Raw genomic sequence first — 22,142 nt, 5'->3', positions numbered from 1 at the left:
TGTTCTTGTGGAATTTAGAAGGTGATATTTGGAAGACCATAGAGGACTATGGTGAAAAAGGAAATACCTTCCGTTCAAAACTGGAAAGAAGCTTTCTGAGAAACTGCTCTGTGTTCTGTTAATTCATCTCACAGAGTTACATCTTTCCCTTCAAGAAGCCTTTCGCTAAGGCTGTTCTTGTGGAATTGGCAAAGGGATATTTGGAAGCCCATAGAGGGCTATGGTGAAAAAGGAAATATCTTCCGTTCAAAACTGGAAAGAAGCTTTCTGAGAATTTGCTCCGTGTTCTTTTAAATCATTTCACAGAGTTACATCATCCCCATCAAGAAGCGTTTCGCTAAGGCTGTTCTGGAATTGGCAAAGTGATATTTGGAAGCCCATAGAGGGCTACGGTGAAAAAGGAAATATCTTCCGTTCAAAACTGGAAAGAAGCTTTCTGAGAAACTGCTCTGTGTTCTGTTAAATCATCTCACAGAGTTACATCTTCCCCATCAAGAAGCGTTTCGCTAAGGCTGTTCTTCTTGAATTGGCAAAGTAATATTTTTAAGCCCATAGAGGGCTATGGTGAAAAAGGAAATATCTTCCGTTCAAAACTGGAAAGAAGCTTTCTGAGAAACTGCTCTCTGTTCTGTTAATTCATCTCACAGAGTTACATCTTTCCCTTCAAGAAGCCTTTCGCTAAGGCTGTTCTTGTGGAATTGGCAAAGGGATATTAGGAAGCCCTTAGAGGGTTATGGTGAAAAAGGAAATATCTTCCGTTCAAAACTGGAAAGAAGCTTTCTGTGAAACTGCTCTGTGTTCTGTTAATTCATCTCACAGAGTTACATATTTCCCTTCAAGATGCCTTACGCTAAGGCTGTTCTTGTGGAATTCGCAAAGGGATATTTGGAAGCCCATAGAGGGCTATGGTGAAAAAGGAAATATCTTCCGTTCAAAACTGGAAAGAACCTTTCTGAAAAACTGCACTGTGTTCTGTTAATACACCTCACAGAGTTACATCTTTCCCTTCAAGAAGCCTTTCGCTAAGGCTGTTCTTGTGGAATTGGCAAAGTGGTATTTGGAAGCCCATAGTGGGCTACGGTGAAAAAAGGAAATATCTTCCGTTCACAATTGGAAAGAAGCTTTCTGAGAAACTGCTCTGTGTTCTCTTAATTCATCTCACAGAGTTACATCTTTCCCTTCAAGAATCCTTTCGCTAAGGCTGTTCTTCTGGAATTGGCAAAGGGATATTTGGAAGCCCATAGATTGCTATGGTGAAAAAGGAAATATCTTCCGTTCAAAACTGGAAAGAAGCTTTTTGAGAAACTGCTCTGTGTTCTGTTAATTCATCTCACAGAGTTACATCTTTCCCTTCAAGAAGCCTTTCGCTAAGGCTGTTCTTGTGGAATTGGCAAAGGGATATTTGGAAGCCCTTAGTGGGCTATGGTGAAAAAGGCAATATCTTCCGTTCAAAACTGGAAAGAAGCTTTCTGAGAAACTGCTCTGTGTTCTGTTAATTCATCTCACAGAGTTACTTCTTTCCCTTCAAGAAACCTTTCGCTAAGGCTGTTCTTGTGGAATTAGCAAAGGGATATTTGGACGCCCATAGAGGGCTATGGTGAAAAAGGAAATATCTTCCCTTCAAAACTGGAAAGAAGCTTTCTGAGAAACTGCTCTGTGTTCTGTTAATTCATCTCACAGAGTTACGTCTTCCCCATCAAGAAGCCTTTCGCTAAGGCTGTTCCTGTGGAATTGGCAAAGGGATATTTGGAAGCCCACAGAGGGCTATGGTGAAAAAGGAAATATCTTCCGTTCAAAACTGGAAAGAAGCTTTCTGAGAAACTGCTCTGTGTTCTGTTAATTCATCTAACAGTGTTACATCTTTCCCTTCAGGAAGCCTTTCGCTAAGGCTGTTCCTCTGAAATTTAGAAAGTGATATTTGGAAGCCCATAGATGGCTATGGTGAAAAAGGAAATATCTTCCGTTCAAAACTGGAAAGAAGCTTTTTGAGATACTTCTCTGTGTTCTGTTAATTCATCTCACAGAGTTACATCTTTCCCTTCAAGGAGCCTTTCGCTAAGGCTGTTCTTGTGGAATTGGCAAAGGGATATTTGGAAGCCCTTAGAGGGCTATGGTGAAAAAGGAAATATCTTCCGTTCAAAACTGGAAAGAAGCTTTCTGAGAAACTGCTCTGTGTTCTGTTAATTCATCTCACAGAGTTACATCTTTCCCTTCAAGAAGCCTTTCGCTAAGGCTGTTCTTGTGGAATTTGCAAAGTGATATTTGGAAGCCCATAGAGGGCTATGGTGAAAAAGGAAATATCTTCCGTTCAAAGCTGGAAAGAAGCTTTCTGAGAAACTGATCTGTGTTCTGTTAATTCATCTCACAGAGTTACATCTTTCCCTTCAAGAAGCCTTTCGCTAAGGCTTTTCTTGTGGAATTGGCAAAGGTATATTTGGAAGCCCATAGAGGGTTATGGTGAAAAAGGAAATATCTTCCGTTCAAAACTGGAAAGAAGTTTCCTGTGAAACTGCTCTGTGTTCTGTTAATCATCTCACAGAGTTACATCTTTCCCTTCAAGAAGCCTTTCGCTAAGGCTGTTCTTGTGGAATTGGCAAAGGGATATTTGGAAGCCCATAGAGGGCTATGGTGAAAAAGGAACTATCTTCCGTTCCAACCTGGCAAGAAGCTTTCTGAGAAACTGCTCTGTGTTCTGTTAATTCATCTTAGAGAGTTACATCTTTCCCTTCAAGAAGCCTTTCGCTAAGGCTTTTTTTGTGGAATTGGCAAAGGGATATTTGGAAGCCCATAGAGGGCTATGGTGAAAAAGGAAATATCTTCCGTTCAAAACTGGAAAGAAGCTTTCTGAGAAACTGCTCTGTGTTCTGTTAATTCATCTCACAGAGTTACATCTTTCCCTTGAAGAAGCCTTTCACTAAGGCTGTTCTTGTGGAATTGGCAAAGAGATATTTGGAAGCCCATAGAGGGCTATGGTGAAAAAGGCAATATCTTCCGTTCAAAACTGGAAAGAAGCTTTCTGAGAAAGTGCTCTGTGTTCTGTTAATTCATCTCACAGAGTTACATCTTTCCCTTCAAGAATCCTTTCGCTAAGGCTGTTCTTGAGGAATTGGCAGAGGGATATTTGGAAGCCCATAGAGGGCTATGGTGAAAAAGGAAATATCTTCCGTTCAAAGTTGGAAAGAAGCTTCCTGAGAAACTGCTCTGTGTTCTGTTAATTCATCTCACAGAGTTACATCTTTCCCTTCAAGAAGCCTTTCGCTAAGGCTTTTCTTGTGGAATTGGCAAAGTGATATTTGGAAGCCCATAGAGGGCTATGGTGAAAAAAAAAAATCTTCCGTTCAAAACTGGAAAGAAGCTTTCTGAGAAACTGCTCTGTGTTTTGTTAATTCATCTCACAGAGTTACATCTTCCCCTTCAAGAAGCCTTTCGCTAAGGCTGTTCTTGTGGAATTGGCAAAGGGATATTTGGAAGCCCATAGAGGGCTATGGTGAAAAAGGAAATATCTTCCGTTGAAAACTGGAAAGAAGCTTTCTGTGTAACTGCTCTGTGTTCTGTTAATTCATCTCACAGAGTTACATATTTCCCTTCAAGATGCCTTACGCTAAGGCTGTTCTTGGGGAATTCGCAAAGGGATATTTGGACGACCATAGAGGGCTATGGTGAAAAAGGAAATATCTTCCGTTCAAAACTGGAAAGAAGCTTTCTGAGAAACTGCTCTGTGTTCTGTTAATTCATCTCACAGAGTTACATCTTCCCCTTCAAGAAGCCTTTCGCTAAGGCTGTTCTTGTGGAATTGGCAAAGGGATATTTGGAAGCCCATAGAGGGCTATGGTGAAAAAGGAAATATCTTCCGTTGAAAACTGGAAAGAAGCTTTCTGAGAAACTGCTCTGTGTTCTGTTAGTTCAGCTCACAGAGTTACATCTTTCCCTTCAAGAGGCCTTACGCTAAGGCTGTTCTTGTGGAATTCGCTAAGGGATATTTGTAAGCCCCTAGAGGGCTATGGTGAAAAAGGAAATATCTTCCGTTCAAAACTGGAAAGAAGCTTTCTGAGAAACTGCTCTGTGTTCTGTTAATTCATCTCACAGAGTTACATCTTTCCCTTCAAGAAGCCTTTCGCTAAGGCTGTTCTTGTGGAATTGGCAAAGGGATATTTGGAAGCCCTTAGAGGGCTATGGTGAAAAAGGAAATATCTTCCGTTCAAAACTGGAAAGAAGCTTTCTGAGAAACTGCTCTGTGTTCTGTTAATTCATCTCACAGAGTTACTTATTTCCCTTCAAGAAACCTTTCGCTAAGGCTCTTCTTGTGGAATTAGCAAAGGGATATTTGGACGCCCATAGAGGGCTATGGTGAAAAAGGAAATATCTTCCCTTCAAAACTGGAAAGAAGCTTCCTGAGAAACTGCTCTGTGTTCTGTTAATTCATCTCACAGAGTTACATCTTCCCCATCAAGAAGCCTTTCGCTAAGGCTGTTCTTTTGGAATTGGCAAAGGGATATTTGGAAGCCCATAGAATGCTATGGTGAAAAAGATAATATCTTCCGTTCAAAACTGGAAAGAAGCTTTCTGAGAAACTGCTCTGTGTTCTGTTAATTCATCTCACAGAGTTACATCTTTCCCTTCATGAAGCCTTTCGCTAAGGCTGTTCTTCTGGAATTTAGAAAGTGATATTTGGAAGCCCATAGAGGGCTATGGTGAAAAAGGAAATATCTTCCTTTAAAAACTGGAAAGAATTTTTCTGAAAAACTGCACTGTGTTCTGTTAATACACCTCACAGAGTTACATCTTTCCCTTCAAGAAGCCTTTCGCTAAGGCTGTTCTTGTGGAATTTTCAAAGTGGTATTTGGAAGCCCATAGAGGGCTATGGTGAAAAAGGAAATATCTTCCGTTCAAAACTTTAAAGAAGCTTTCTGAGAAACTGCTTTGTATTCTCTTAAGATATCTCACAGAGTTACATCTTTTCCTTCAAGAAGCCTTTCGCTAAGGCTGTTCTTGTGGAATTCGCAAAGTGATATTTGGAAGCCCATAGAGGGCTATGGTGAAAAAGGAAATATCTTCCGTTCAAAACTGGAAAGAAGCTTTCTGAGAAACTGCTCTGTGTTCTGTTAATTCATCTCACGGAATTACATCTTTCCCTTCAAGAATCCTTTCCCTAAGGCTGTTCTTGTGGAATTGGCAAAGGGATATTTGGAAGCCCTTAGAGGGCTATGGTGAAAAAGGAAATATCTTCCGTTCAAAACTGGAAAGAAGCTTTCTGAGAAACTGCTCTGTGTTCTGTTAATTTACCTCACAGAGTTACATCTTTCCCTTCAAGAAGCCTTTCGCTAAGGCTGTTCTTGTGGAATTCGCAAAGTGATATTTGGACGCACCTAGAGGGCTATGGTGAAAAAGGAAATATCTTCCGTTCAAAACTGGAAAGAAGCTTTCTGAGAAACTGCTCTGTGTTCTGTTAATTCATCTCACAGAGTTACATCTTTCCCTTCAAGAGGCCTTTCCCTAAGGCTTTTCTTGTGGAAGTGGCAAAGGGATATTTGGAAGCCCTTAGAGGGCTATTTTGAAAAAGGAAATATCTTCTGTTCAAAACTGGAAAGAAGATTTCTGAGGAACTGCTCTGTGTTCTGTTAATTCATCTCACAGAGTTACTTCTTTCCCTTCAAGAAGCCTTTCGCTAAGGCTGTTCTTGTGGAATTGGAAAAGGGATATTTGGAAGCCCATAGAGGGCTATGGTGAAAAAGGAAATAGATTCCTTTAAAAACTGGAAAGAAGCTTTCTGGGAAACTGCTCTGTGTTCTGTTAATTCATCTCACAGAGTTACATCTTTCCCTTCAAGAAGCCTTTCGCTAAGGCTGTTCTTGTGGAATTGGCAAAGAGATATTTGGAAGCCCGTAGACGGTTATGGTGAAAAAGGAAATATCTTCCGTTCAAAACTGGAAAGAAGCTTTCTGAGAAAGTGCTCTGTGTTCTGTTAATTCATCTCACAGAGTTACATCTTTCCCTTCAAGAATCCTTTCGCTAAGGCTGTTCTTGTGGAATTGGCAAAGGGATATTTGGAAGCCCATTGAGGGCTATGGTGAAAAAGGAAATATCTTCCGTTCAAAAATGGAAAGAAGCTTTCTGAGAAACTGCTCTGTGTTCTGTTAATTCATCTCACAGAGTTACATCTTTCCCTTCAAGAAGCCTTTCGCTAAGGCTGTTCTTGTGGAATTGGCAAAGTGATATTTGGAAGCCCATAGAGGGCTATGGTGAAAAAGAAAATATCTTCCGTTCAAATTGGAAAGAAGCTTTCTGAGAAACTGCTCTGTGTTCTGTTAATTCATCTCACAGAGTTACATCTTCCCCTTCAAGGAACCTTTCGCTAAGGCTGTTCTTGTGGAATTGGCAAAGGGATATTTGGAAGCCCATAGAGGGTTATGTTGAAAAAGGAAATATCTTCCGTTCAAAACTGGAAAGAAGCTTTCTGAGAAACTGCTCTGTGTTCTGTTAATTCATCTCACAGAGTTACATCTTTCCCTTCAAGAAGCCTTTCGCTAAGGCTGTTCTTGAGGAATTGGCAAAGGGATATTTGGAAGCCCATAGAGGGCTATGGTGAAAAAGGAAATATCTTCCGTTCAAAACTGGAAAGAAGCTTTCTGAGAAAATGCTCTGAGTTCTCTTAATTCATCTCACAGAGTTACATCGTTCCCTTCAAGAAGCCTTTCACTAAGGCTGTTCTTGTGGTATTGGCAAAGGGATATTTGGACGCTCATAGAGGGTTCTGGTGAAAAAGGAAATATCTTCCGTTCAAAACTGGAAAGAAGCTTTCTGAGAAACTGCTCTGTGTTCTGTTAATTCATCTCACAGAGTTACATCTTCCCCTTCAAGAATCCTTTCACTAAGGCTGTTCTTGTGGAATTGGCAAAGGGATATTTGGAAGCCCATAGAGGGCTATGGTGAAAAAGGAAATATCTTCCGTTCAAAACTGTAAAGAAGCTTTCTGAGAAACTGCTCTGTGTTCTGTTAACTAATCTCACAGAGTTACATCTTTCCCTTCAAGAAGCCTTTCGCTAAGGCTGTTCTTGAGGAATTGGCAAAGGGATATTTTCAAGCCCTTAGAGGGCTATGGTGAAAAAGGAAATATATTCCGCTCAAAACTGGAAAGAAGCTTTCTGAGAAACTGCTCTGTGTTCTGTTAATTCATCTCACAGAATTACATATTTCCCTTCAAGAAACCTTATGCTAAGGCTGTTCTTGTGGAATTCGCAAAGGGATATTTGGACGCCCATAAAGGGCTATTTTGAAAAAGGAAATATCTTCCGTTCAAAACTGGAAAAAAGCTTTCTGAGAAACTGTTCTGTGTTCTGTTAATTCATCTCACAGAGTTACATATTCCCCTCAAGAAGCGTTTCGCTAAGGCTGTTCTTGTGGAATTGGCAAAGGGATATTTGGAAGCCCATAGAGGGCTATGGTGAAAAAGGAAATATCTTCCGTTCAAAACTGGAAAGAAGCTTTCTGAGAAACTGCTCTGTGTTCTGTTAATTCATCTCACAGAGTTACATCTTTCCCTTCAAGAAGCCTTTGGCTAAGGCTGTTCTTGTGGAATTGGCAAAGGGATATTTGGAAGCCCATAGAGGGCTACGGTGAAAAAGGAAATATCTTCCGTTCAAAACTGGAAAGAAGCTTTCTGAGAAACTGCTCTGTGTTCTGTTAATTCATCTCACAGAGTTACATCTTTCCCTTCAAGAAGCCTTTCGCTAAGGCTTTTCTTGTGGAATTGGCAAAGGGATATTTGGAAGCCCATAGAGGGCTATGGTGAAAAAGGAAATATCTTCCGTTCAAAACAGGGAAGAAGTTTCCTGTGAAACTGCTCTGTGTTCTGTTAATCATCTCACAGAGTTACATCTTTCCCTTCAAGAAGCCTTTCGCTAAGGCTGTTCTTGTGGAATTGGCAAAGGGATATTTTGAAGCCCATAAAGGGCTATGGTGAAAAAGGAAATATCTTCCGTTTAAACCTGGAAAGAAGCTTTCTGAGAAACTGCTCTGTGTTCTGTTAATTCATCTCAGAGAGTTACATCTTTCCCTTCAGGAAGCCTTTCGCTAAGGCTGTTCTTCTGGAATTTAGAAAGTGATATTTGGAAGCCCATAGAGGGCTATGGTGAAAAAGGAAATATCTTCCTTTAAAAACTGGAAAGAATTTTTCTGAAAAACTGCACTGTGTTCTGTTAATACACCTCACAGAGTTACATCTTTCCCTTCAAAAAGCCTTTCGCTAAGGCTGTTCTTGTGGAATTGGCAAAGTGGTATTTGGAAGCCCATAGAGGGCTATGGTGAAAAAGGAAATATCTTCCGTTCAAAACTTTAAAGAAGCTTTCTGAGAAACTGCTTTGTGTTCTCTTAAGATATCTCACAGAGTTATATATTTCCCTTCAAGATGCCTTACGCTAAGGCTGTTCTTGTGGAATTGGCAAAGGGATATTTGGACGCCCATAGAGGGCTATGGTGAAAAAGGAAATATCTTCCGTTCAAAACTGGAAAGAAGCTTTCTGAGAAACTGCTCTGTGTTCTGTTAATTCATCTCACAGAGTTACATCTTCCCCTTCAAGAAGCCTTTCGATAAGGCTGTTCTTGTGGAATTGGCAAAGGGATATTTGGAAGCCCATAGAGGGCTATGGTGAAAAAGGAAATATCTTCCGTTCAAAACTGGAAAGAAGCTTTCTGAGAAACTGCTCTGTGTTCTGTTAATTCATCTCCCAGAGTTACATCTTTCCCTTCAAGAAGCCTTTCGCTAAGGCTGTTCTTGTGGAATTGGCAAAGTGATATTTGGAAGCCCATAGAGGGCTATGGTGAAAAAGGAAATATCTTCCGTTCAAAACTGGAAAGAAGCGTTCTGAGAAACTGCTCTGTGTTCTGTTAAATCATCTTCCAGAGTACATCTTTCCCTTCCAGAAGCCTTACGCTAATGCTGTTCTTGTGGAATTCGCTAAGGGATTTTTGACGCCCATAGAGGGCTATGGTGAAAAAGGAAATATCTTCCGTTCAAAACTGGAAAGAAGCTTTCTGAGAAACTGCTCTGTGTTCTGTTAATTCATCTCACAGAGTTATATCTTTCCCTTCAAGAAGCCTTTCGCTAAGGCTGTTCTTGTGGAATTGGCAAAGGGATATTTGGAAGCCCTTAGAGGGCTATGGTGAAAAAGGAAATATCTTCCGTTCAAAACTGGAAAGAAGCTTTCTGAGAAACTGCTCTGTGTTCTGTTAATTCATCTCACAGAGTTACATCTTTCCCTTCAAGAAGCCTTTCGCTAAGGCTCTTCTTGTGGAATTGGCAAAGGGATATTTGGAAGCCCATAGAGGGCTATGGTGAAAAAGGAAATATCCTCCGTTCAAAACTGGAAAGAAGTTTCCTGTGAAACTGCTCTGTGTTCTGTTAATCATCTCACAGAGTTACATCTTTCCCTTCAAGAAGCCTTTCGCTAAGGCTGTTCTTGTGGAATTGGCAAAGGGATATTTGGAAGCCCATAAAGAGCTATGGTGAAAAAGGAAATATCTTCCGTTTAAACCTGGAAAGAAGCTTTCTGAGAAATTGCTCTGTGTTCTGTTAATTCATCTCAGAGAGTTACATCTTTCCCTTCAAGAAGCCTTTCGCTAAGGCTTTTTTTGTGGAATTGGCAAAGGGATATTTGGAAGCCCATAGAGGGCTATGGTGAAAAAGGAAATATCTTCCGTTCCAAACTGGAAAGAAGCTTTCTGAGAAACTGCTCTGTGTTCTGTTAATTCATCTCACAGAGTTACATCTTTTCCTTGAAGAAGCCTTTCGCTAAGGCTGTTCTTGTGGAATTGGCAAATAGATATTTGGAAGCCCGTAGAGGGCTATGGTGAAAAAGGAAATATCTTCCGTTCAAAACTGGAAAGAAGCTTTCTGAGAAACTGCTCTGTGTTCTGTTAATTCATCTCACAGAGTTACATCTTCCCCTTCAAGAAACCTTTCGCTAAGGCTGTTCTTGTGGAATTGGCAAAGGGATATTTGGAAGCCCATAGAGGGCTATGGTGAAAAAGGAACTATCTTCCGTTCAAAACTGGAAAGAAGCTTTCTGAGAAACTGCTCTGTGTTCTGTTAATTCATCTCACAGAGTTACATCTTTCCCTTCAAGAAGCCTTTCGCTAAGGCTGTTCTTGAGGAATTGGCAAAGGGATATTTGGAAGCCCATAGAGGGCTATGGTGAAAAAGGAAATATCTTCCGTTCAAAGCTGGAAAGAAGCTTTCTGAGAAACTGCTCTGTGTTCTGTTAATTCATCTCAGAGAGTTACATCTTTCCCTTCAGGAAGCCTTTCGCTAAGGCTGTTCTTCTGGAATTTAGAAAGTGATATTTGGAAGCCCATAGAGGGCTATGGTGAAAAAGGAAATATCTTCCTTTAAAAACTGGAAAGAATTTTTCTGAAAAACTGCACTGTGTTCTGTTAATACACCTCACAGAGTTACATCTTTCCCTTCAAAAAGCCTTTCGCTAAGGCTGTTCTTGTGGAATTGGCAAAGTGGTATTTGGAAGCCCGTAGAGGGCTATGGTGAAAAAGGAAATATCTTCCGTTCAAAACTTTAAAGAAGCTTTCTGAGAAACTGCTTTGTGTTCTCTTAAGATATCTCACAGAGTTACATCTTTCCCTTCAAGAAGCCTTTCGCTAAGGCTGTTCTTCTGGAATTTAGAAAGTGATATTTGGAAGCCCATAGAGGGCTATGGTGAAAAAGGAAATATCTTCCTTTAAAAACTGGAAAGAAGTTTTCTGAAAAACTGCACTGTGTTCTGTTAATACACCTCACAGAGTTACATCTTTCCCTTCAAGAAGCCTTTCGCTAAGGCTGTTCTTGTGGAATTGGCAAAGTGGTATTTGGAAGCCCATAGAGGCCTATGGTGAAAAAGGAACTATCTCCCGTTCAAATCTGGAAAGAAGCTTTCTGAGAAACTGCTCTGTGTTCTGTTAATTCATCTCACAGAGTTATATATTTCCCTTCAAGATGCCTTACGCTAAGGCTGTTCTTGTGGAATTGGCAAAGGGATATTTGGACGCCCATAGAGGGCTATGGTGAAAAAGGAAATATCTTCCGTTCAAAACTGGAAAGAAGCTTTCTGAGAAACTGCTCTGTGTTCTGTTAATTCATCTCACAGAGTTACATCTTCCCCTTCAAGAAGCCTTTCGATAAGGCTGTTCTTGTGGAATTGGCAAAGGGATATTTGGAAGCCCATAGAGGGCTATGGTGAAAAAGGAAATATCTTCCGTTCAAAACTGGAAAGAAGCTTTCTGAGAAACTGCTCTGTGTTCTGTTAATTCATCTCACAGAGTTACATCTTTCCCTTCAAGAAGCCTTTCGCTAAGGCTGTTCTTGTGGAATTGGCAAAGGGATATTTGGAAGCCCTTAGAGGGCTATGGTGAAAAAGGAAATATCTTCCGTTCAAAACTGGAAAGAAGCTTTCTGAGAAACTGCTCTGTGTTCTGTTAATTCATCTCACAGAGTTACATCTTTCCCTTCAAGAAGCCTTTCGCTAAGGCTCTTCTTGTGGAATTGGCAAAGGGATATTTGGAAGCCCATAGAGGGTTATGGTGAAAAAGGAAATATCTTCCGTTCAAAACTGGAAAGAAGTTTCCTGTGAAACTGCTCTGTGTTCTGTTAATCATCTCACAGAGTTACATCTTTCCCTTCAAGAAGCCTTTCGCTAAGGCTGTTCTTGTGGAATTGGCAAAGGGATATTTGGAAGCCCATAAAGAGCTATGGTGAAAAAGGAAATATCTTCCGTTTAAACCTGGAAAGAAGCTTTCTGAGAAATTGCTCTGTGTTCTGTTAATTCATCTCAGAGAGTTACATCTTTCCCTTCAAGAAGCCTTTCGCTAAGGCTTTTTTTGTGGAATTGGCAAAGGGATATTTGGAAGCCCATAGAGGGCTATGGTGAAAAAGGAAATATCTTCCGTTCCAAACTGGAAAGAAGCTTTCTGAGAAACTGCTCTGTGTTCTGTTAATTCATCTCACAGAGTTACATCTTTCCCTTCAAGAAGCCTTTCGCTAAGGCTGTTCTTGTGGAATTGGCAAAGAGATATTTGGAAGCCCGTAGAGGGCTATGGTGAAAAAGGAAATATCTTCCGTTCAAAACTGGAAAGAAGCTTTCTGAGAAACTGCTCTGTGTTCTGTTAATTCATCTCACAGAGTTACATCTTCCCCTTCAAGAAAACTTTCGCTAAGGCTGTTCTTGTGGAATTGGCAAAGGGATATTTGGAAGCCCATAGAGGGCTATGGTGAAAAAGGAACTATCTTCCGTTCAAAACTGGAAAGAAGCTTTCTGAGAAACTGCTCTGTGTTCTGTTAATTCATCTCACAGAGTTACATCTTTCCCTTCAAGACGCCTTTCGCTAAGGCTGTTCTTGAGGAATTGGCAAAGGGATATTTGGAAGCCCATAGAGGGCTATGGTGAAAAAGGAAATATCTTCCGTTCAAAGCTGGAAAGAAGCTTTCTGAGAAACTGCTCTGTGTTCTGTTAAATCATCTTCCAGAGTACATCTTTCCCTTCCAGAAGCCTTACGCTAATGCTGTTCTTGTGGAATTCGCTAAGGGATTTTTGACGCCCATAGAGGGCTATGGTGAAAAAGGAAATATCTTCCGTTCAAAACTGGAAAGAAGCTTTCTGAGAAACTGCTCTGTGTTCTGTTAATTCATCTCACAGAGTTACATCTTTCCCTTCAAGAAGCCTTTCGCTAAGGCTGTTCTTGTGGAATTGGCAAAGGGATATTTGGAAGCCCTTAGAGGGCTATGGTGAAAAAGGAAATATCTTCCGTTCAAAACTGGAAAGAAGCTTTCTGAGAAACTGCTCTGTGTTCTGTTAATTCATCTCACAGAGTTACATCTTTCCCTTCAAGAAGCCTTTCGCTAAGGCTCTTCTTGTGGAATTGGCAAAGGGATATTTGGAAGCCCATAGAGGGTTATGGTGAAAAAGGAAATATCTTCCGTTCAAAACTGGAAAGAAGTTTCCTGTGAAACTGCTCTGTGTTCTGTTAATCATCTCACAGAGTTACATCTTTCCCTTCAAGAAGCCTTTCGCTAAGGCTGTTCTTGAGGAATTGGCAAAGGGATATTTGGAAGCCCATAGAGGGCTATGGTGAAAAAGGAAATATCTTCCGTTCAAAGCTGGAAAGAAGCTTTCTGAGAAACTGCTCTGTGTTCTGTTAATTCATCTCACAGAGTTACATCATTCCCTTCAAGAAGCCTTTCGCTAAGGCTGTTCTTCTGGAATTCGCAATGTGATATTTGGAAGCCCATTGAGGGCTATGGTGAAAAAGGAAATATCTTCCGTTCAAAACTGGAAAGAAGCTTTCTGAGAAAATGCTCTGAGTTCTGTTAATTCATCTCACAGAGTTACATCGTTCCCTTCAAGAAGCCTTTCACTAAGTCTGTTCTTGTGGAATTGGCAAAGGGATATTTTGACGCCCATAGAGGGCTATGGTGAAAAAGGAAATATCTTCCGTTCAAAACTGGAAAGAAGCTTTCTGAGAAACTGCTCTGTGTTCTGTTAATTCATCTCCCAGAGTTACATCTTTCCCTTTAAGAAGCCTTTCGCTAAGGCTGTTCTTGTGGAATTGGCAAAGGGATATTTGGAAGCCCATAGAGGGCTATGGTGAAAAAGGAAATATCTTCCGTTCAAAACTGGAAAGAAGCTTTCTGAGAAACTGCTCTGTGTTCTGTTAATTCATCTCACAGAGTTACATCTTTCCCTTCAAGAAGCCTTTCGCTAAGGCTGTTCTTGTGGAATTGGCAAAGTGATATTTGGAAGCCCATAGAGGGCTATGGTGAAAAAGGAAATATCTTCCGTTCAAAACTGGAAAGAAGCGTTCTGAGAAACTGCTCTGTGTTCTGTTAAATCATCTTCCAGAGTACATCTTTCCCTTCCAGAAGCCTTACGCTAATGCTGTTCTTGTGGAATTCGCTAAGGGATTTTTGACGCCCATAGAGGGCTATGGTGAAAAAGGAAATATCTTCCGTTCAAAACTGGAAAGAAGCTTTCTGAGAAACTGCTCTGTGTTCTGTTAATTCATCTCACAGAGTTACATCTTTCCCTTCAAGAAGCCTTTCGCTAAGGCTGTTCTTGTGGAATTGGCAAAGGGATATTTGGAAGCCCTTAGAGGGCTATGGTGAAAAAGGAAATATCTTCCGTTCAAAACTGGAAAGAAGCTTTCTGAGAAACTGCTCTGTGTTCTGTTAATTCATCTCACAGAGTTACATCTTTCCCTTCAAGAAGCCTTTCGCTAAGGCTCTTCTTGTGGAATTGGCAAAGGGATATTTGGAAGCCCATAGAGGGTTATGGTGAAAAAGGAAATATCTTCCGTTCAAAACTGGAAAGAAGTTTCCTGTGAAACTGCTCTGTGTTCTGTTAATCATCTCACAGAGTTACATCTTTCCCTTCAAGAAGCCTTTCGCTAAGGCTGTTCTTGTGGAATTGGCAAAGGGATATTTGGAAGCCCATAAAGAGCTATGGTGAAAAAGGAAATATCTTCCGTTTAAACCTGGAAAGAAGCTTTCTGAGAAATTGCTCTGTGTTCTGTTAATTCATCTCAGAGAGTTACATCTTTCCCTTCAAGAAGCCTTTCGCTAAGGCTTTTTTTGTGGAATTGGCAAAGGGATATTTGGAAGCCCATAGAGGGCTATGGTGAAAAAGGAAATATTTTCCGTTCCAAACTGGAAAGAAGCTTTCTGAGAAACTGCTCTGTGTTCTGTTAATTCATCTCACAGAGTTACATCTTTCCCTTCAAGAAGCCTTTCGCTAAGGCTGTTCTTGTGGAATTGGCAAAGAGATATTTGGAAGCCCGTAGAGGGCTATGGTGAAAAAGGAAGTATCTTCCGTTCAAAACTGGAAAGAAGCTTTCTGAGAAACTGCTCTGTGTTCTGTTAATTCATCTCACAGAGTTACATCTTCCCCTTCAAGAAACCTTTCGCTAAGGCTGTTCTTGTGGAATTGGCAAAGGGATATTTGGAAGCCCATAGAGGGCTATGGTGAAAAAGGAACTATCTTCCGTTCAAAACTGGAAAAAAGCTTTCTGAGAAACTGCTCTGTGTTCTGTTAATTCATCTCACAGAGTTACATCTTTCCCTTCAAGACGCCTTTCGCTAAGGCTGTTCTTGAGGAATTGGCAAAGGGATATTTGGAAGCCCATAGAGGGCTATGGTGAAAAAGGAAATATCTTCCGTTCAAAGCTGGAAAGAAGCTTTCTGAGAAACTGCTCTGTGTTCTGTTAATTCATCTCACAGAGTTACATCATTCCCTTCAAGAAGCCTTTCGCTAAGGCTGTTCTTGTGGAATTCGCAATGTGATATTTGGAAGCCCATTGAGGGCTATGGTGAAAAAGGAAATATCTTCCGTTCAAAACTGGAAAGAAGCTTTCTGAGAAACTGCTCTGTGTTCTGTTAATTCATCTCACAGAGTTACATCTTTCCCTTGAAGAAGCCTTTCGCTAAGGCTTTTCTTGTGGAAGTGGCAAAGGGATATTTGGAAGCCCATAGAGGGCTATGGTGAAAAAGGAAATATCTTCCGTTCAAAACTGGAAAGAAGCTTTCTGAGAAACTGTACTGTGTTCTTTTAATTCATCTCACAGAGTTACTTCTTTCCCTTCAAGAAGCCTTTCGCTAAGGCTGTTCTTGTGGAATTGGAAAAGGGATATTTGGAAGCCCATAGAGGGCTATGGTGAAAAAGGAAATAGATTCCTTTAAAAACTGGAAAGAAGCTTTCTGAGAACTGCTCTGTGTTCTGTTAATTCATCTCACAGAGTTACATCTTTCCCTTCAAGAAGCCTTTCGCTAAGGCTTTTCTTGTGGAATTGGCAAAGGGATATTTGGAAGCCCATAGAGGGCTATGGTGAAAAGGGAAATATCTTCCGTTCAACCTGGAAAGAAGCTTTCTGAGAATCTGATCTGTGTTCTGTTAAATCATCTCACAGAATTACATCTTCCCCATCAAGAAGCGTTTCGCTAAGGCTGTACTTCTGGAATTGGCAAAGGGATATTTGGAAGCCCATAGAGGGCTATGGTGAAAAAGGAAATATCTTCCGTTCAAAACTGGAAAGAAGCTTTCTGAGAAACTGCTCTGTGTTCTGTTAAATCATCTTCCAGAGTACATCTTTCCCTTCCAGAAGCCTTACGCTAATGCTGTTCTTGTGGAATTCGCTAAGGGATTTTTGACGCCCATAGAGGGCTATGGTGAAAAAGGAAATATCTTCCGTTCAAAACTGGAAAGAAGCTTTCTGAGAAACTGCTCTGTGTTCTGTTAATTCATCTCACAGAGTTACATCTTTCCCTTCAAGAAGCCTTTCGCTAAGGCTGTTCTTGTGGAATTGGCAAAGGGATATTTGGAAGCCCTTAGAGGGCTATGGTGAAAAAGGAAATATCTTCCGTTCAAAACTGGAAAGAAGCTTTCTGAGAAACTGCTCTGTGTTCTGTTAATTCATCTCACAGAGTTACATCTTTCCCTTCAAGAAGCCTTTCGCTAAGGCTCTTCTTGTGGAATTGGCAAAGGGATATTTGGAAGCCCATAGAGGGTTATGGTGAAAAAGGAAATATCTTCCGTTCAAAACTGGAAAGAAGTTTCCTGTGAAACTGCTCTGTGTTCTGTTAATCATCTCACAGAGTTACATCTTTCCCTTCAAGAAGCCTTTCGCTAAGGCTGTTCTTGTGGAATTGGCAAAGGGATATTTGGAAGCCCATAAAGAGCTATGGTGAAAAAGGAAATATCTTCCGTTTAAACCTGGAAAGAAGCTTTCTGAGAAATTGCTCTGTGTTCTGTTAATTCATCTCAGAGAGTTACATCTTTCCCTTCAAGAAGCCTTTCGCTAAGGCTTTTTTTGTGGAATTGGCAAAGGGATATTTGGAAGCCCATAGAGGGCTATGGTGAAAAAGGAAATATTTTCCGTTCCAAACTGGAAAGAAGCTTTCTGAGAAACTGCTCTGTGTTCTGTTAATTCATCTCACAGAGTTACATCTTTCCCTTCAAGAAGCCTTTCGCTAAGGCTGTTCTTGTGGAATTGGCAAAGAGATATTTGGAAGCCCGTAGAGGGCTATGGTGAAAAAGGAAGTATCTTCCGTTCAAAACTGGAAAGAAGCTTTCTGAGAAACTGCTCTGTGTTCTGTTAATTCATCTCACAGAGTTACATCTTCCCCTTCAAGAAACCTTTCGCTAAGGCTGTTCTTGTGGAATTGGCAAAGGGATATTTGGAAGCCCATAGAGGGCTATGGTGAAAAAGGAACTATCTTCCGTTCAAAACTGGAAAGAAGCTTTCTGAGAAACTGCTCTGTGTTCTGTTAATTCATCTCACAGAGTTACATCTTTCCCTTCAAGACGCCTTTCGCTAAGGCTGTTCTTGAGGAATTGGCAAAGGGATATTTGGAAGCCCATAGAGGGCTATGGTGAAAAAGGAAATATCTTCCGTTCAAAGCTGGAAAGAAGCTTTCTGAGAAACTGCTCTGTGTTCTGTTAATTCATCTCACAGAGTTACATCATTCCCTTCAAGAAGCCTTTCGCTAAGGCTGTTCTTGTGGAATTCGCAATGTGATATTTGGAAGCCCATTGAGGGCTATGGTGAAAAAGGAAATATCTTCCGTTCAAAACTGGAAAGAAGCTTTCTGAGAAACTGCTCTGTGTTCTGTTAATTCATCTCACAGAGTTACATCTTTCCCTTGAAGAAGCCTTTCGCTAAGGCTTTTCTTGTGGAAGTGGCAAAGGGATATTTGGAAGCCCATAGAGGGCTATGGTGAAAAAGGAAATATCTTCCGTTCAAAACTGGAAAGAAGCTTTCTGAGAAACTGTACTGTGTTCTTTTAATTCATCTCACAGAGTTACTTCTTTCCCTTCAAGAAGCCTTTCGCTAAGGCTGTTCTTGTGGAATTGGAAAAGGGATATTTGGAAGCCCATAGAGGGCTATGGTGAAAAAGGAAATAGATTCCTTTAAAAACTGGAAAGAAGCTTTCTGAGAACTGCTCTGTGTTCTGTTAATTCATCTCACAGAGTTACATCTTTCCCTTCAAGAAGCCTTTCGCTAAGGCTTTTCTTGTGGAATTGGCAAAGGGATATTTGGAAGCCCATAGAGGGCTATGGTGAAAAGGGAAATATCTTCCGTTCAACCTGGAAAGAAGCTTTCTGAGAATCTGATCTGTGTTCTGTTAAATCATCTCACAGAATTACATCTTCCCCATCAAGAAGCGTTTCGCTAAGGCTGTACTTCTGGAATTGGCAAAGGGATATTTGGAAGCCCATAGAGGGCTATGGTGAAAAAGGAAATATCTTCCGTTCAAAACTGGAAAGAAGCTTTCTGAGAAACTGCTCTGTGTTCTGTTAATTCATCTCACAGAGTTACATCTTTCCCTTCAAGAAGCCTTTCGCTAATGCTTTTCTTGTGGAATTGGCATAGGGATATTTGGAAGCCCATAGAGGGCTACGGTGAAAAAGGAAATATCTTCCGTTCAAAACTGGAAAGAAGTTTTTTGTGAAACTGCTCTGTGTTCTGTTAATCATCTCACAGAGTTACATCTTTCCCTTCCAGAAGCCTTTCGCTAAGGCTGTTCTTGTGGAATTGGCAAAGGGATATTTGGAAGCCCATAGAGGGCTATGGTGAAAAACGAAATATCTTCCATTCAAACCTGGAAAGAAGCTTTCTGAGAAACTGCTCTGTGTTCTGTTAATTCATGGCAGAGAGTTACATCATTCCCTTCAAGAAGCCTTCGCTAAGGCTTTTTTTGTGGAATTGGCAAAGGGATATTTGGAAGCCCTTAGAGGGCTATGGTGAAAAAGGAAATATCTTCCGTTCAAAGCTGGAAAGAAGCTTTCTGAGAAACTGCTCTGTGTTCTGTTAATTCATCTCACAGAGTTACATCTTTCCCTTCAAGAAGCCTTTCCCTAAGGCTGTTCTTGTGGAATTGGCAAAGAGATATTTGGAAGCCCGTAGAGGGCTATGGTGAAAAAGGAAATATCTTCCGTTCAAAACTGGAAAGAAGCTTTCTGAGAAGCTGTTCTATGTTCTGTTAATTCATCTCACAGAGTTACATCTTTCCCTTCAAGAAGCCTTTCGCTAAGGCTGTTCTTGTGGAATTGGCAAAGGGATATTTGGAAGCCCTTAGAGGGCTATGGTGAAAAAGGAAATATCTTCCGTTCAATACTGGAAAGAAGCTTTCTGAGAAACTGCTCTGTGTTCTGTTAATTCATCTCACAGAGTTACATCTTTCCCTTCAAGAAGCCTTTCGCTAAGGCTCTTCTTGTGGAATTGGCAAAGGGATATTTGGAAGCCCATAGAGGGCTATGGTGAAAAAGGAAATATCTTCCGTTCAAAACTGGAAAGAAGTTTCCTGTGAAACTGCTCTGTGTTCTGTTAATCATCTCACAGAGTTACATCTTTCCCTTCAAGAAGCCTTTCGCTAAGGCTGTTCTTGTGGAATTGGCAAAGGGATATTTGGAAGCCCATAAAGGGCTATGGTGAAAAAGGAAATATCTTCCGTTTAAACCTGGAAAGAAGCTTTCTGAGAAACTGCTCTGTGTTCTGTTAATTCATCTCAGAGAGTTACATCTTTCCCTTCAAGAAGCCTTTCGCTAAGGCTGTTCTTGTGGAATTGGCAAAGGGATATTTGGAAGCCCATAGAGGGCTACGGTGAAAAAGGAAATATCTTCCGTTCAAAACTGGAAAGAAGCTTTCTGAGAAACTGCTCTGTGTTCTGTTAATTCATCTCACAGAGTTACATCTTTCCCTTCAAGAAGCCTTTCGCTAAGGCTTTTCTTGTGGAATTGGCAAAGGGATATTTGGAAGCCCATAGAGGGCTATGGTGAAAAAGGAAATATCTTCCGTTCAAAACAGGGAAGAAATTTCCTGTGAAACTGCTCTGTGTTCTGTTAATCATCTCACAGAGTTACATCTTTCCCTTCAAGAAGCCTTTCGCTAAGGCTGTTCTTGTGGAATTGGCAAAGGGATATTTGGAAGCCCATAAAGGGCTATGGTGAAAAAGGAAATATCTTCCGTTTAAACCTGGAAAGAAGCTTTCTGAGAAACTGCTCTGTGTTCTGTTAATTCATCTCAGAGAGTTACATCTTTCCCTTCAGGAAGCCTTTCGCTAAGGCTGTTCTTCTGGAATTTAGAAAGTGATATTTGGAAGCCCATAGAGGGCTATGGTGAAAAAGGAAATATCTTCCTTTAAAAACTGGAAAGAATTTTTCTGAAAAACTGCACTGTGTTCTGTTAATACACCTCACAGAGTTACATCTTTCCCTTCAAAAAGCCTTTCGCTAAGGCTGTTCTTGTGGAATTCGCAAAGTGATATTTGGACGCACCTAGAGGGCTATGGTGAAAAAGGAAATATCTTCCGTTTAAAACTGGAAAGAAGCTTTCTGAGAAACTACTCTGTGTTCTGTTAATTCATCTCACAGAGTTACATCTTTCCCTTCAAGAGGCCTTTCGCTAAGGCTGTTCTTGTGGAATTGGCAAAGGGATATTTGGAAGCCCATAGAGGGCTATGGTGAAAAAGGAAATATCTTCCGTTCAAAACTGGAAAGAAGCTTTCTGAGAAACTGCTCTGTGTTCTGTTAATTCATCTCACAGAGTTACATCTTTCCCTTGAAGAAACCTTTCGCTAAGGTTTTTCTTGTGGAAGTGGCAAAGGGATATTTGGAAGCCCATAGAGGGCTATGGTGAAAAAGGAAATATCTTCCGTTCAAAACTGGAAAGAAGCTTTCTGAGAAACTGCACTGTGTTCTTTTAATTCATCTCACAGAGTTACTTCTTTCCCTTCAAGAAGCCTTTCGCTAAGGCTGTTCTTGTGGAATTGGAAAAGGGATATTTGGAAGCCCATAGAGGGCTATGGTGAAAAAGGAAATAGATTCCTTTAAAAACTGCAAAGAAGCTTTCTGAGAAACTGCTCTGTGTTCTGTTAATTCATCTCACAGAGTTACATCTTTCCCTTCAAGAAGCCTTTCGCTAAGGCTTTTCTTGTGGAATTGGCAAAGGGATATTTGGAAGCCCATAGAGGGCTACGGTGAAAAGGGAAATATCTTCCGTTCAACCTGGAAAGAAGCTTTCTGAGAATCTGATCTGTGTTCTGTTAAATCATCTGACAGAATTACATCTTCCCCATCAAGAAGCGTTTCGCTAAGGCTGTTCTTCTGGAATTGGCAAAGGGATATTTGGAAGCCCATAGAGGGCTATGGTGAAAAAGGAAATATCTTCCGTTCAAAACTGGAAAGAAGCTTTTGGAGAAACTGCTCTGTGTTCTGTTAATCATCTCACAGAGTTACATCTTTCCCTTCCAGAAGCCTTTCGCTAAGGCTGTTCTTGTGGATTTGGCAAAGGGATATTTGGAAGCCCATAGAGGGCTATGGTGAAAAACGAAATATCTTCCGTTCAAACCTGGAAAGAAGCTTTCTGAGAAACTGCACTGTGTTCTGTTAATTCATCTCACAGAGTTACATCTTTCCCTTCAAGCATCCTTTCGCTAAGGCTGTTCTTGTGGAATTGGCAAAGGGATATTTGGAAGCCCATTGAGGTCTATGGTGAAAAAGGAAATATCTTCCGTTCAAAAATGGAAAGAAGCTTTCTGAGAAACTGCTCTGTGTTCTGTTAATTCATCTCACAGAGTTACATCTTTCCCTTCAAGAAGCCTTTCGCTAAGGCTGTTCTTGTGGAATTGGCAAAGGGATATTTGGAAGCCCATAGAGGGCTATGGTGAAAAAGGAAACATCTTCCGATCAAAGTTGGAAAGAAGCTTCCTGAGAAACTGCTCTGTGTTCTGTTAATTCATCTCACAGAGTTACATCTTTCCCTTCAAGAAGCCTTTCGCTAAGGCTTTTCTTGTGGAATTGGCAAAGTGATATTTGGAAGCCCATAGATGGCTATGGTGAAAAAGAAAATATCTTCCGTTCAAAATTGGAAAGACGCTTTCTGAGAAACTGCTCTGTGTTCTGTTAATTCATCTCACAGAGTTACATCTTCCCCTTCAAGAAACCTTTCGCTAAGTCTGTTCTTTTGTAATTGGCAAAGGGATATTTGGAAGCCCATAGAGGGTTATGGTGAAAAAGGAAATATCTTCCGTTCAAAACTGGAAAGAAGCTTTCTGGGAAACTGCTCTGTGTTCTGTTAATTCATCTCACAGAGTTACATCTTTCCCTTCAAGA

The sequence above is a fragment of the Chlorocebus sabaeus genome, chromosome 8 (assembly GCF_047675955.1).
Source record: "Chlorocebus sabaeus isolate Y175 chromosome 8, mChlSab1.0.hap1, whole genome shotgun sequence".
Taxonomy (NCBI): Eukaryota; Metazoa; Chordata; class Mammalia; order Primates; family Cercopithecidae; genus Chlorocebus; species Chlorocebus sabaeus.
Note: the sequence above shows the minus strand (reverse complement) of the source record.